Below are 11,930 nucleotides of genomic sequence, written 5' to 3'. Positions count from 1 at the left end.
ATTTTCTTTGAAGGATTTTGTTTGGTTCACTGGAAAGACGAATGGCTTTGAGCTGTAGAAAATGAGTACCCACCGGCACTATCAGGGAGCACTAGAGGAAGGGCAGAATATGTCCCTGGATGAACTGCTTAGAAAGATACAGCAAGTGTATGTAAAAAGGGATGCTGAAAAGGAGAAAGCAAGGACAAAGGTGATGGCAGAATTTTTACAGCCCCGAGGGCCCCAGGACCCAAGTGGTTCCCCATAATAGAAGGGACAGGGTCGGCTACAAGGAAGTGGCAGAAGCATTCCCTCCTCAGCAGGGGAGAGCCAAGCCAAACAGCAGCTGGGAAAGAATCAGTGTGCTATCTGCTGGGCAGAGGGACACTGGAAGTGGGAATGTTCACAAAAACAGCTGGACCCTCAGGAGGAGGAAGTCCAGGGGATAATGGAGATGGATTATTAGATGTGTCAGGGGCTCCCATTGTAGCAGGGACACACCACACCAGAGCCCTTGTTAACTTTTAAAGTGGGTTCAGATGGAGAGGAGGTGTGTTTCCTAGTAAAGACAGGGGCCTCTCCATCCACCTGAAATTTTCTCCCTAAGGTGGGAGAATTGTCAAAAATATCTTCAATTATTCAAGGGGTTGTGGGAATTGTAGTTTATTCGGTAGGCTTGGAAGTTTGAAAGCATCTTTCTCTGAAGGAATTGTGGATATTGTGGTCAATGGGTTTAGGGATTTAATTCCTTTGTCTATGTGGGGTTTTGTGCAGAGCTGACAAGCTCCTGTTTGGAGGGGACCCATGCCCCTGTGCTTTTTGTGTTTTGTTGTTAAAAGCCAGAATTGGCAGGTTTCAGTCCTGAAACCAATTCTGCAGCTCCACCAGTCTGTGGTTTGTTGTGGAGAACTAGAATTGGCAGTTTTAGTCCTGAGGCCAATTCTGTAGCGGCTGCCTTGTGGAGATGGTGTTGTCCCTATGCAAGCCTAGGTATTTATCATGCAGCTTCCTCTGTGGGGGCTATAGGAAAACTTCAGGGGAAAATATTTTGTTATTCTTCCTCGGTTAATTTAGTAGTCGCCTCCCTACACCTCGGGTGGACTTGATGAAAAAAAAAAAAAAAAAGGTAAGGGGAAATTGGCTACTGAAAAGATGATTGGTTATTAAAAAAGTGATTGGTTGTTAAGAAAGGCTCTAGGCAGTGGCATTGCTTGCTGCAGAACTTGATCATGTCCAAAAGGCAAGTCAGTGGAATAAAAGGAGCAAGCTGCTAAGGTGAACTGCTCCAGGATGAGAAGCAAAAGCCTGCTAAAACCCTGAAATAAAAGCAACTCAGATGCTTAATTCACGGACTGCAGCTCTTGCAAAACATTTTAAAAGTAGTCTCACTCCCTCCGCTGAACAATCTATTGGAGGAAACCCCACTGAACTCCTGTGGGAAACAACAAAAGGTGGAGGAGGGTGGGGAAGAACACACGCTCATCCCTCTCCCCACTCCAGGCACATTAACGTTACAAAAGCTAACCCTATAATAAATAACCCTGCATTTACTGCCAACTCTGAACCTGGAGATGTCTCGTTCACTGATACTTCAGCCAAAAACATTGATGGTAAAAGTATAGAGCTGTTACACCCCAGGTTGCAGCTTAGCTTATTGAGTTTCTTATCAGTTGACCAGAGTGTTTTGTTACTTTTGACATGTAGGGGTCATGCCAGGTCTGGATGGTTTTGTTTAAGCCTCAGCTGGCACTGGGAACACTGTGTGGGCACTGGGCACTGAGAATACTGTTCCACATCTTTCAGGGCAATTGCCAGCCTCAGGTTTGTGCTGCAAAAAACAATTTCCATTGTGCCCTATTTCACAATGTAACCATTGATCAAATTGTGTGCTGTGGATCAATTTTTATCTTGCTGACTTTTGTCAGTGGCTCCACTTGATCATTCTATGATATTTGTAAAATCTGATAGTCCGCATGGGTTTTAACCAATCCTAGATGGATTTGTTAGGATTGAGTTTGTAAAAACAACCATTCAAATCCTCCCTTTGCCAAACCTCTTTTCCATTCACTTGCCAATGAACATTTCCACTGACAAAATCACCGTGTGGCACCGACTGGGCCAGGGCTCCATGGGCACCCGGCTCGGGCCCACAGGAGCCTGGAGCAGAGCCCGCATGGCCCAGGGAATAGAACGGCTTGGGTAGGGGCACAGCTTTTTATTGAGTGTAAGAAATGTTTCAGTCTGCTAAAACTTCAGGAATTGCAAGCTCAGTTTCTAAGGCTGCCTTCTCAGAATAGTTTACATTAGAAAGCTTACATTACTCTTTAGTATCATATATCCTTAAAGGAGACCAAAAAAAATAATCTGTGCAGAATGACTGAGGAATGACTGTTCTTTTCTTAAGCTAATGTACAGTACCCAGCGCAAAGGGCTGCAAGTGTTAAAGGTCAGGATATTGCCAATACCTAGACATTAAGGACTCATGTTAATATTAAGACTACAAGACAGCCATGTCTACCCCCAGCTACTACTTACAAGAGAGTGACATGTTTTTATAGGGGCAGGTGGGAGAACACGATTGGGATTTCCTCGCTAACAAATTTTCAATCCAAAGTACTAAGATAAATTCAAGAGCCAGAAGCACATAGTCACATAAAAAATAGAGAGATACAATTAGGAGCAGCCACAGTCTTAATCTGCCATTAGGTATCTACTGCAGGCCCTAAATTCCAGTCAGGAAACTTATGTGAGTTGTGTTTTATATGATGGTTTCACTTCCTCATCTCGTACAGCAATAGAATTGTGTGCATTGTAACTTCCCAAGAGCACAGAGAGTGCTCATCATGGTCTTTCTCAGCAGGAAATGTGGGCATGTATTTAAGAAAAAACTGATGTGAATGTGTAACAGACTATATCTATTGAGATGAACAACCTACAGTTTGCAATTCCAAAAGAAAAAAAATTAAACACATCAGGGAAAATAAAAAGCAAGGCCAAAAGCAGAGTGCCTTTGAACTAAAAGCAACTATTAACTTACTTTTTCTATACAAGGCTTGACACCAATCATGATAGATTCACCAAAAACTTTTCCATCTTTGCTTAAGGCTTTCCGGGCTTGAAGCTTAGACTGATATCGAATATGCATCCAGTTTCCTTTGTTGGACATCTGAATGAGATCAAGTGAAAATTGTGAAATGTAGTTTTTAAAATGCTTAATTCACAATGTTTTCTGACATAAGTGTCAAACTAAGACATACCACATGCTTTAATATGTTTCCATACTGAGCAAACTGTAGTAGAATATAGGAAGCTGATGCTTGAGGAAATCTGAAAGACAGAAAAAAGTACTCATCAAATTGAGTGGTTTAAGAATTCAGGTGTTAAGATACAACCCTATGAAGCATTTACAGAAATGCAGAAGAGAGCACTGTAATTTCAGAAGCAGTGACTTGAGAAATACCACCTTCTAGGCACTTTAGCACACACCCCAACAGCAGAATGGTGCCTTTCTAACTAGAAAAAATCATGTGTAGCTCAATTTAAGGTGGCTAACTGAAATGTATGTGTTTGCTTGCTTTAACCATAGCTGTACTTGCAGCACATACCAATGCCAGACAACATCAATGCCCCCAAGTATTTTTCTCGTATGCTCTAAAGACTTCACCCAGGTTTTTCCAATACTTTGGAAATCAACTTACCCAAATACAGTTACCCATGTGTCATCAAGTTGATCTTCTGAAGGAAGGGAATCCCCTTGAGTATAAAAAGGATCCAGCTGAGCAGGAGATAGAGTAGTCTTCTTAGGCTGCCCAGTACTTGCAGGGCTGAACATGCTTGAAGAAGCTGTTCAATTGAAATGATATTGCTGAACAGATTTCTTTTGCAAGGCAGAGGTTTATTAGAAAAGAATCAATTCAGTGTCAAGCATTTCACTTGGATGTGGAAGAGTTTGATGGGGATTTACTCACAGACAGAACAAGTAAGTCAATCCTAACTTCACATCTGCAAACACACTAGGAAGTTTTTAGGACTAGCAACCTAGTGTTCTCTTCAACTTCAAAACACCAATAGCTTAATACAGTTGCCAAATAGGACCAGGCCAAAACAATAAAGCTTAGCAAGAAGCCACCAGTTGATACACAAGATATCAAACCTTGTGAAGATGGAAGGCAATCCATCAATCTGGGCTTCTTCACTCAATTACAACCACCTCTGTGCTCAGTTCAACACCACATTTGGAACAGGGAACAAGAAAAGCTGCTTGAAACTCAGTCTCAGAATAAATAATTATTTCCTACTCATACCCACATACCTTTGGAAAAGCTAACAAATACACCACCTCTTCATAAACTAGCAAGGAACTGATGTAGCTTGAACAGTGATGATTTTTCTGTATAAAGAAAACAGTAAGAAAAGAGAACAGAAATTTTGACAGGACATCTACCTGCTCCTGGAGTTGATGGCAGAATTCCAGTGGATGGGCTCTGTGATAAAGTAAAGCTGGCCTGTATTAATATACAGAAAGGAACAAATTATTCTTATAGGTATACTGCTCAGATCAAGTGATTTAAACCTTCAGGTAATAATATTAATTATTTGCCTTAAGTTATTCTTAACTTTTTAGAGAACAGATATTTGCATGTATATTTAACCAAAGATTACCAAGAGCTATTAATGAAAAGTTATTTGACAGCATATTTGACATATGCTTGGTGAAACAAAGTAGCTTTAAGTATCAATAATCAAAACCTTCTTAGAATAGTTCAATGCACTACTGCTGCACTGTAATAATTCACACATTCATGTGCATCCTGATGGGAAGGATATTAGTATCCTAATTTTATCAGTGTTTTCACTGCCTAAAGGGTTCAGAAATCATGGGAACATAACCTTCCCTTCTATGGAGACTATTACTAGACTTACTTTCCTGCTCAACTATTTAGTGCATAGAAGGAAAGAATACTTTGAGTTTTAGATGGTAGCACTTGTTTTTGGTTTTTTTTTTTTTTAACATACAATTTCAACACTCAAAACAATTTTAGTCTACTTTTAGCCTGAATTATGGCATTTCTTAGATTCAAGATCAAACAGCCTGGAGATACCTGTAGACCTAGCAACATAGGTTCTCTGTCGCAGACATCGTTCCTGAAAAATCCTTTCTTAGGATTTTTCCTTGTGAGAAGCTGCAGTTTCAGCAACCAAAGTAAACAATGGTTATCTGCTGCTGTGGAATGCAACAGGTAGACCTGGGATTGGTCTCCTGTGGATGCTTGGATTTACTGACCACTCAGGTCAGAGCTGGCTCTTGCTCTCTGTCTGAGACACAGATCTTTGTTATTCATTCTTGTCTATTCTTAGCTTAGCTAGCTTCTGAAGAAACCTTTTCCTTTCTATTTCTTTTTAGTATAGTCTTAATGTAACATATATCATAAAATAATAAATCAAGCCTTCTGATCATGGAGTCAACATTCTCGTCTCTTCTTCATCCTGAAAACCCTTGTGACCACGGTCACATGGAGTTGCTGGGACGCGGGAGCGCGACCGTCCCAGCGGCCGCAGCGCTGTCAGGCAGCGCCTGCACGCTGGGCGCGCTTCCGGCAGCTCTGGTCTCCCCAGAAGCGGGGAATCAGGCAGCCCCTGCCTCAGACCCAGCCAGAAACCCAAACAAGTGAGACCAGAGGCAGGGGCCCCTTCTCGTCCCTCTGGGGCACGGCTGCAAAACAGCCGCTGTGTCTTCCTGCGCCTGTGTCTGGGCTGTGCTGAGCCCAGAGCCGGCCAGCTTGTGCTCTGCTGTGGCAAGAGCGTTCTGGGCAGGCAGGCAAAAGTGCTGCGTGCACAGTGGGGAAGGGGCTCATGAGAGCCTCCTGCGGGAACTGGGCTCTGCTCCCTGGCTGGGAACAGCCTGGTTTTGCTGCCGTGAGCGCAGGCAGGAGTTCAGGCACTTGAACGGGCAGCGGACACCTCTTGTTTCTAGGGGGCTTGGGGCTGCACGCCACAAGGGACACGAGGAAACAGACTCAGGAGAAGGAAGATGAGCTCAAGCTGCAGTGCCTGTGCTACAAGGTGCAGAAGTAATTCAGCCTTGCCAGGGTTTCCTAAGTGTGTGTTGGTGTTGGCCAGGAAATGGACATATTTGGGGAAATGGAGACATTTGGGGAAATGCCTTTGGAAGAGAGGGGCTTGCTTCTCAAGCAAAGTGCTTCCCCAGGAGCCCCCAGTGAGGTAGGTGCAGCTGTCTCCCTTTGGCTCCCTGCCCCCCGTTTGTCCTTGAGGCTCCTTGCACTTGGCAGAGGGGCGTGGGAAGGGAGAGGCTGTGAGGAGCAGCTTTGGCATCTGCCTGGGCCTGCAGAGACCAAGCCAAGCACTAGTGGCGGCAGGGTGTGTTCCCCCCTTCTGAGCACAGGACAGAGAGGGATCATCTCTGTCCAGCCGAGAGCCCCAAATGCCTCTCAGAGAGCTGTGAATTCAAAGGCCTTTATGCACACATTGATGCCATCTTCCCTATCTGCTGTCTTTGAACTCTTGGCAAGAGGCGTTTGCCTCTTGCTTGCTGGAAGCTGCTCTGCTCCAGGGTCGGCACCGAGCTGGGCTGTGCGGGCACCGTGGAGATTCCTTCCCCGAGCACTTGGCGGGTCGTGGTGTGTCCAGGGCTGTGTTAGACACTTGGGGCAATGGATTCCTTCCAAGCGGGGGCACCTTGGGTGGGGAGAGGGTGGCCCCGGGGCACGTGGCAGCGTGTCCCTTTGTGACACGGTGCAGCAGGGTGACCGTGGAACCGAAAGGGACAGCGTGTCTGAGCAGCCCTTTGTGACACGCGCTGACATAGGGGCTGGCACGGGGCAGCCACGCCACAGTGCTCGGTGCATGCAATGCGACAGGAGGTGACAGAGCGGTGCTGTGAGGTGTCCCCACACAGCCGGCTCGTTGGTTGCTGACCCGGAGCTCTTCCGAGGCGTTCCTCCTGTGGCTGGCCTCACAGCCAGACCTCGGGATTGGGTGACTCAGAGCTTTTCCGAGTAATCTCCCATCCCTGCGGCCGGTGCCCTCGTGGCCAGGCCGTGGGACTTGGTGACCTCCATCGTTAACCAGGTGTCTCCTGTCATTGTGACAGGAGACCTTGAGTGCAGGACTTGCTGTCCTGTAGCCTTCCTGAGGCTCCTCTGTTGCAGGTGCCCGCAAGGCACAACTGCAGCATTCGCTGACTCTGGCCTTGGCTGAGGCATTTGAAAGTGCCCTCGAGGTCAGAGAGCGGGATGGCAGGCAGAGTGCTCAGCCTGTTCAAGGGGCTGCGGGGCAAGAAAAGCAAAGGCCCTGCAGCTGCCCCAGCGCAGCAGCCTGCAGAGCCGGAGCAGTTGCAGCCGCTGCAGGACGGTGAGTGGCAGAGCCGGGCCGCAGGGCCGGTGCCTGCAGCCGGCCTGGCCCCATGCCATGCCATGCCATGCCATGCCATGCCATCCCATCCCATCCCATCCCATCCCATCCCATCCCATCCCATCCCATCCCATCCCATCCCATCCCATCCCATCCCATCCCTGTCCTGTCCTGTCCATGGATAGGACAGAAGCTGGGCTGGAGCACCTGGCAGCCGTGCTCCATCGCCCGGGGCATCCTGAGGCTCTCCCAGCCTGGGCGGTGCAGGGCTGGGCTGTGTTCTCTGTCCTCTCCCGCAGCCCCTCAGCTCTGGCTGCACTTGCTCTTTGCCAGATGCAGCCAAGGACCTGACAGAGGAACAGGAAGCCACCCGTGGCCGCTTCGGCAGAACGGCGCAGGTACCTGCAGCCATCCCCACCTGGGCTGGGCCTGCTGGCACTGCTCAGCCAAGCAGCAGGCTTGGAGCGCTCCATGGATTCTCCCTCCCTTGCTGCCCTTCTCCTGCGGACCCTCTGTGAATTCATCACGTGCCTTTGGCAGGAAGAGACCGCCGGTGTGGGCACGGGCATCTTGGAGAACCTTCCGTTCCTCGATGCCGAGACCGGTGCTGCCATGCTGGATTTGCTTGTGGAGAAGGGTGTCTCCAATCCAGCGCAAGTAAGCAGCCTGGGGCAAGGGCTCATTGGCCCCAGCAGTGGTGCGGCGCCTCGAGCCGGGTCTGCCGGCCTCCCTCGGCCTTTGAGGCCCGGCCCGATGCGTTTGGAAGGGAAGCACTTCTCAGGGGAAGTTGCTGCTCTGGCACCTCTGCCAGTCTGCCCATGCCTTCTGCAGGTGCCCGCCATGGTGAGGGACATCCACCAGTGGCTCACGGCCAATGAGGCTGCTGGGCACAGGCTGGACAAGGCCCTTCTGGAGCTGACCGAGGAATACCCCAGTGACGTGCTGATCACCCTCTTGCGCTGGGCCCCATCGTGTGACAGGTGGGGCAGCCCCACGTGCCTTGAGGGCTTGGGCTTCACCGGCCCGTCACCCTGTAGAGCCTGTCCCTGCTGACTGCCAGACAGGCAGGGAGTTGCAGGATCCTCTGGCTCCTCTGTTTTCCAGTGCTGCCATGGCAGCTCCTGAGCCTGGTGCCATGCTCCCTCCCTGCCCCTCGGGGCCCCTGTACCCACGTGGGCTGGCTGGCCGCTGCCGGCCAGGGGCAGTGGGCAGAGGCAGGGCTCAGGGCCAGCGCGGGCCCCTGCAGCTGCCCAGGCCACGGCGCTGTGGCCGAGACAGCCCTGACACAGAGCTCTGACCCCACAGAGCTGCCGCCACCATGTGGGCAACCATCATGTCCTCGAGCAGGACTGCGGAGCCGGCGCTGCAGCTACTCCTCGATGTGCTGAGCGCCTGGCCAGTGAGCAGCGTGTCCACCTCCGATGGGGATGACGCAGGAGTCTTTGCCCTGGCTGTGAGTTTCTGGAGCTGGCCTTTGCCAGCCCCTAGGCCAGCACTCCAGCAGCCAGCTCTCTGTCCTCCCGCCAGCTGCATCCTTCTGCCTCAGAGACCACGCTGAATCCTGCCTTAGGGGCAGGCTTCAGGGGCACCAGGCCGGCTGTTTCCCCCCCTTGTCTCCCCCAGCCTCTCCCTCGCATGCTTGGGCCCTGCCACGTGCATGTCTTGGCCACTGAGCCTTGTCTCTGGCTCTTTTATTTCTTGCAGGCAACCGTGGCGCTGTGGAGAGTCTTCAATCTGGCCTGGCGCTCGCCTGTCGTGCTGGAGTATTTCCCCAGTCTCTTTCTGAGTCTGCTCTTCCAAGCGTACATCAGCATGCAGGAGATGCCAGAAGAGGTTGAGACCTTCTGGAAGGGATGCCAGGAGCAACACGGCCTCTCCGCCAAGCCCAACAGGTGCCCCATGCCAGTCCTCCCAGCCTCCCCATCCCTCCCATGCCCGTCCTCCCAGCCTCCCCATGCCTCCCATGCCCCCAGGGCAGGAGCCGGGGCTCCCAGCGTGACCTGGCCTTTGCTTTGCACACAGCTTTGCCCTGCAGACCCTGAAGGCCCTGCTCTGCCAAATGCGCTATGAGCACGCGGTGCTGTCCATGGAACGCAAGCGTGCCTGGGACACGCTGCTCTGTGCCGACACCCACCACTGCGCAGTGGGTCTGCTGGCCAGGTGAGACCTCGTTCTCCCCACCGCCCCTCTCCTTTGTGCCCGCAACGCCCCACACAGTCCCCGTGGTCATGGGCGGACGGGCCTTGTCACCGAGGGAGGGATGAGCAGACTGGAAAAGGCCGGCACAGGAGGGTGCCCGGGAATGGCTGCCTCCCAAAGCGCCCCCGGGCTGCTCGGGAGGAGACCAGAGCTCTGCCAGTCAGCCCTGGGAGAGCTTTGCCCGCCCGGCCCAGGAGCAATGGTGCCTTTTTCTCCCTGCCAGGGAGATGCGCCATGTCTCCATCATCTGGTGTTGCGACATGGCATCCCGCCTCTTTGACCTGCTCAGCCAAGGCATTTCAGACTGGGAACTGCCCGCCCTGGTCTTCCTGGTGGAGGTGAGCCCCATGGCCAGCGCTGCCTGGCTGAGCTGCCTCCCAGCCCTCTGCCCTCTCGTAGCCGCAGCTGCCTGGGACGCTGCACCAAGCCCTTTGCTGCTGCCTTGGCTCGGCCCTGTGCCCTTCTGAGCTCCTGCCAGCTGGGCACCTCTGTGCCTGCTCTGTGCCTTTCAGGTCCTGGATTGCCTGGACTTGAGCCAATGTGGTGAAAAAGTCCTGGAGATCTTGACAAGGCACCTGCAGAGCGAGTCCAGGCAGATGCGTCGCGTGGCGCTGCGAGGCCTCGTGGGGCTCACCTCGATGGTGAGAAGGAGGCAGCAGCTGAAGCTGTGCTGCCAGCGTGGGGCTGGGGCAAGCAGCCCCTTGGGCTTAGCTGGGCTTTGGCAGCTGTGCCAGCTGCTCCCAGCTCTCCAGGGTCGCTGTTCAGCTGCCTGAGTGCTTCGGGACAGGCCTTCAGCCTCTGAGCCCTGCAGCAGCAGCAGTGTGGGGTTGCCCAGCTTTGTTTTGCACACAGGATCCAAGCATGTACAGCCTGACTGAAAGCCTTGGGAAGCTACTCTGGGATAGAGATGAAGACATCGTTGAGATGAGCCTCGTTGTGCTCAGCTTCCTGCCGCTGCAGAAAGACCTGGCAATAGCCAGCCCCATGGCCCTGCAGCTGGCTGAGGCGCTCTGGCACCTCTTTGACAATGTGAGGCTCTGTGCCCCCAGCCACGGGCACTCGGGTGGCGCCTTGGGCCTGGGCACAGGGGGGCCTGGAGCAGCTGATGGGGAGGGCTTTTGCTTCCTTTCCAACAGGACAAGAGCCTTGTGCGGCTGCTCTCCATTGGCCTCTTCCAAGACGTGATCACGCTGGTAGTGGCAAAGGGAGAAAAGGCCCTGAAGAAGCACGTGAGCCAGAGCCTGCTCCCACTCTTCTTCCAGTGCCACGATGAGAACGGGCGTGTGGCACAGGTGAGGCCTCCTGGGTGTCCCCATGGGAGGGGGCTCAGCTGTCTCCCCAGCCCCTGGCACCTGAGGGGCTCCAGCCTCCTCCTGGCCTTGGCACAGAGATGCGGGTCCTGTGCCCTGGGCTGCGGTGCCATCTCTGGGTCTCTGCTGCTCTGCAGGCCTCTCGGGAAACACTGCTTTCTGCAGTTAGGTTCCTGAAGAGGAAGGATCTCAAGCAGCTGCTGAAGACAGATCAGATGTGGAGATTTGCCGAGTGCTTGGTAAGGACAGGCTGCAATGCCCAGCCCGATGCCTGAAGAAGCCGCCTGCCCCGGCGCCTGCGGCTGCTGGCCGGGCCTCAGGGCTCTGTGGGCGGGGGGCGAGCAGTGCCAGCCGTAGGGGGCACCCGGCCCAGGGGCAGGGCCCGCATCAACCCTTTCCCTCCGTGCCCTGCCGCTCTCTGCAGCTGGCAGAGGACAGGAGCCGAGCGGCCGAGCACCTGCGCCAGGCCCTGCCGTACCTGCGGAGCGCACAGGAGCCCCTGCGAGAGGCGGCCGTCAGGTTCATGGGTGAGCCCCAAGCCCGGCTCCCGCCCCGCCCTGCCCCGCCCCGCCCCGCCGCAGCTCGGCCCCAGCCCCGCCTGCTGTCCCGGCAGCAGGATCCGGGCGCGGGCAAGTGCAGTCCCCGCTGGCCTGGGCATTGCTGCTGCCGCCCTCTGGCAGCCGTGCCCTCGGGCGGCAGCGTGCGCCAGGGGCCCGGGCTGAGCCCTGCCGGGCCAGCAGGGCGTGTGGCCTCAGGGCTGGCAGCGGCCGTGTGCGGCAGCTGTGGCTCTGAAGGCAGGACACGCTCTGTGTTCGCCAGGGATGGCCGGGCGCTACCTGACAGGGCAGCAGCCGGAGTTCCGCATCATCTGCAGGGGTGAGTGAGGCCCGCGGGCTCTCGCCGGGGGCTGCCGCTGGCACCTGCGTTCCCTGGCCCGCCCGCCCACGGCTCCGCTCCCTGCGCGCCCCAAGGGCAGCGTGGCCACAGCACAGACACCTTGCAGGGGCCTGCGGGACATTCCTGGCCAGCAGCTGCCAGCAGCTCCCAGCTCGTCCTTCTTGTCTCCTGCTT

At 53.5% G+C, this 11,930-nt stretch overlaps 1 long non-coding RNA gene across 1 annotated transcript; it reads right to left on the bottom strand.

Annotated features, from left to right (window-relative positions):
* Nucleotides 1–1,987: 1,987 nt before the first annotated feature.
* LOC139603480 (uncharacterized) lies at nt 1,988–5,177 on the bottom strand. The gene is made up of 4 exons (XR_011683691.1): nt 4,424–5,177; nt 3,678–3,822; nt 3,237–3,306; nt 1,988–3,145 (listed from the first exon to the last, which is right to left on the bottom strand). It is a non-coding gene; the product is annotated as an uncharacterized lncRNA (long non-coding RNA).
* Nucleotides 5,178–11,930: the final 6,753 nt, after the last annotated feature.

The sequence above is a fragment of the Agelaius tricolor genome, unplaced genomic scaffold (assembly GCF_023055355.1).
Source record: "Agelaius tricolor isolate 1412-34295 unplaced genomic scaffold, bAgeTri1.0.p SCAF_39, whole genome shotgun sequence".
Lineage (NCBI taxonomy): Eukaryota > Metazoa > Chordata > Aves > Passeriformes > Icteridae > Agelaius > Agelaius tricolor.
Note: the sequence above shows the minus strand (reverse complement) of the source record. Positions and strands in the feature narration are given on the sequence as shown.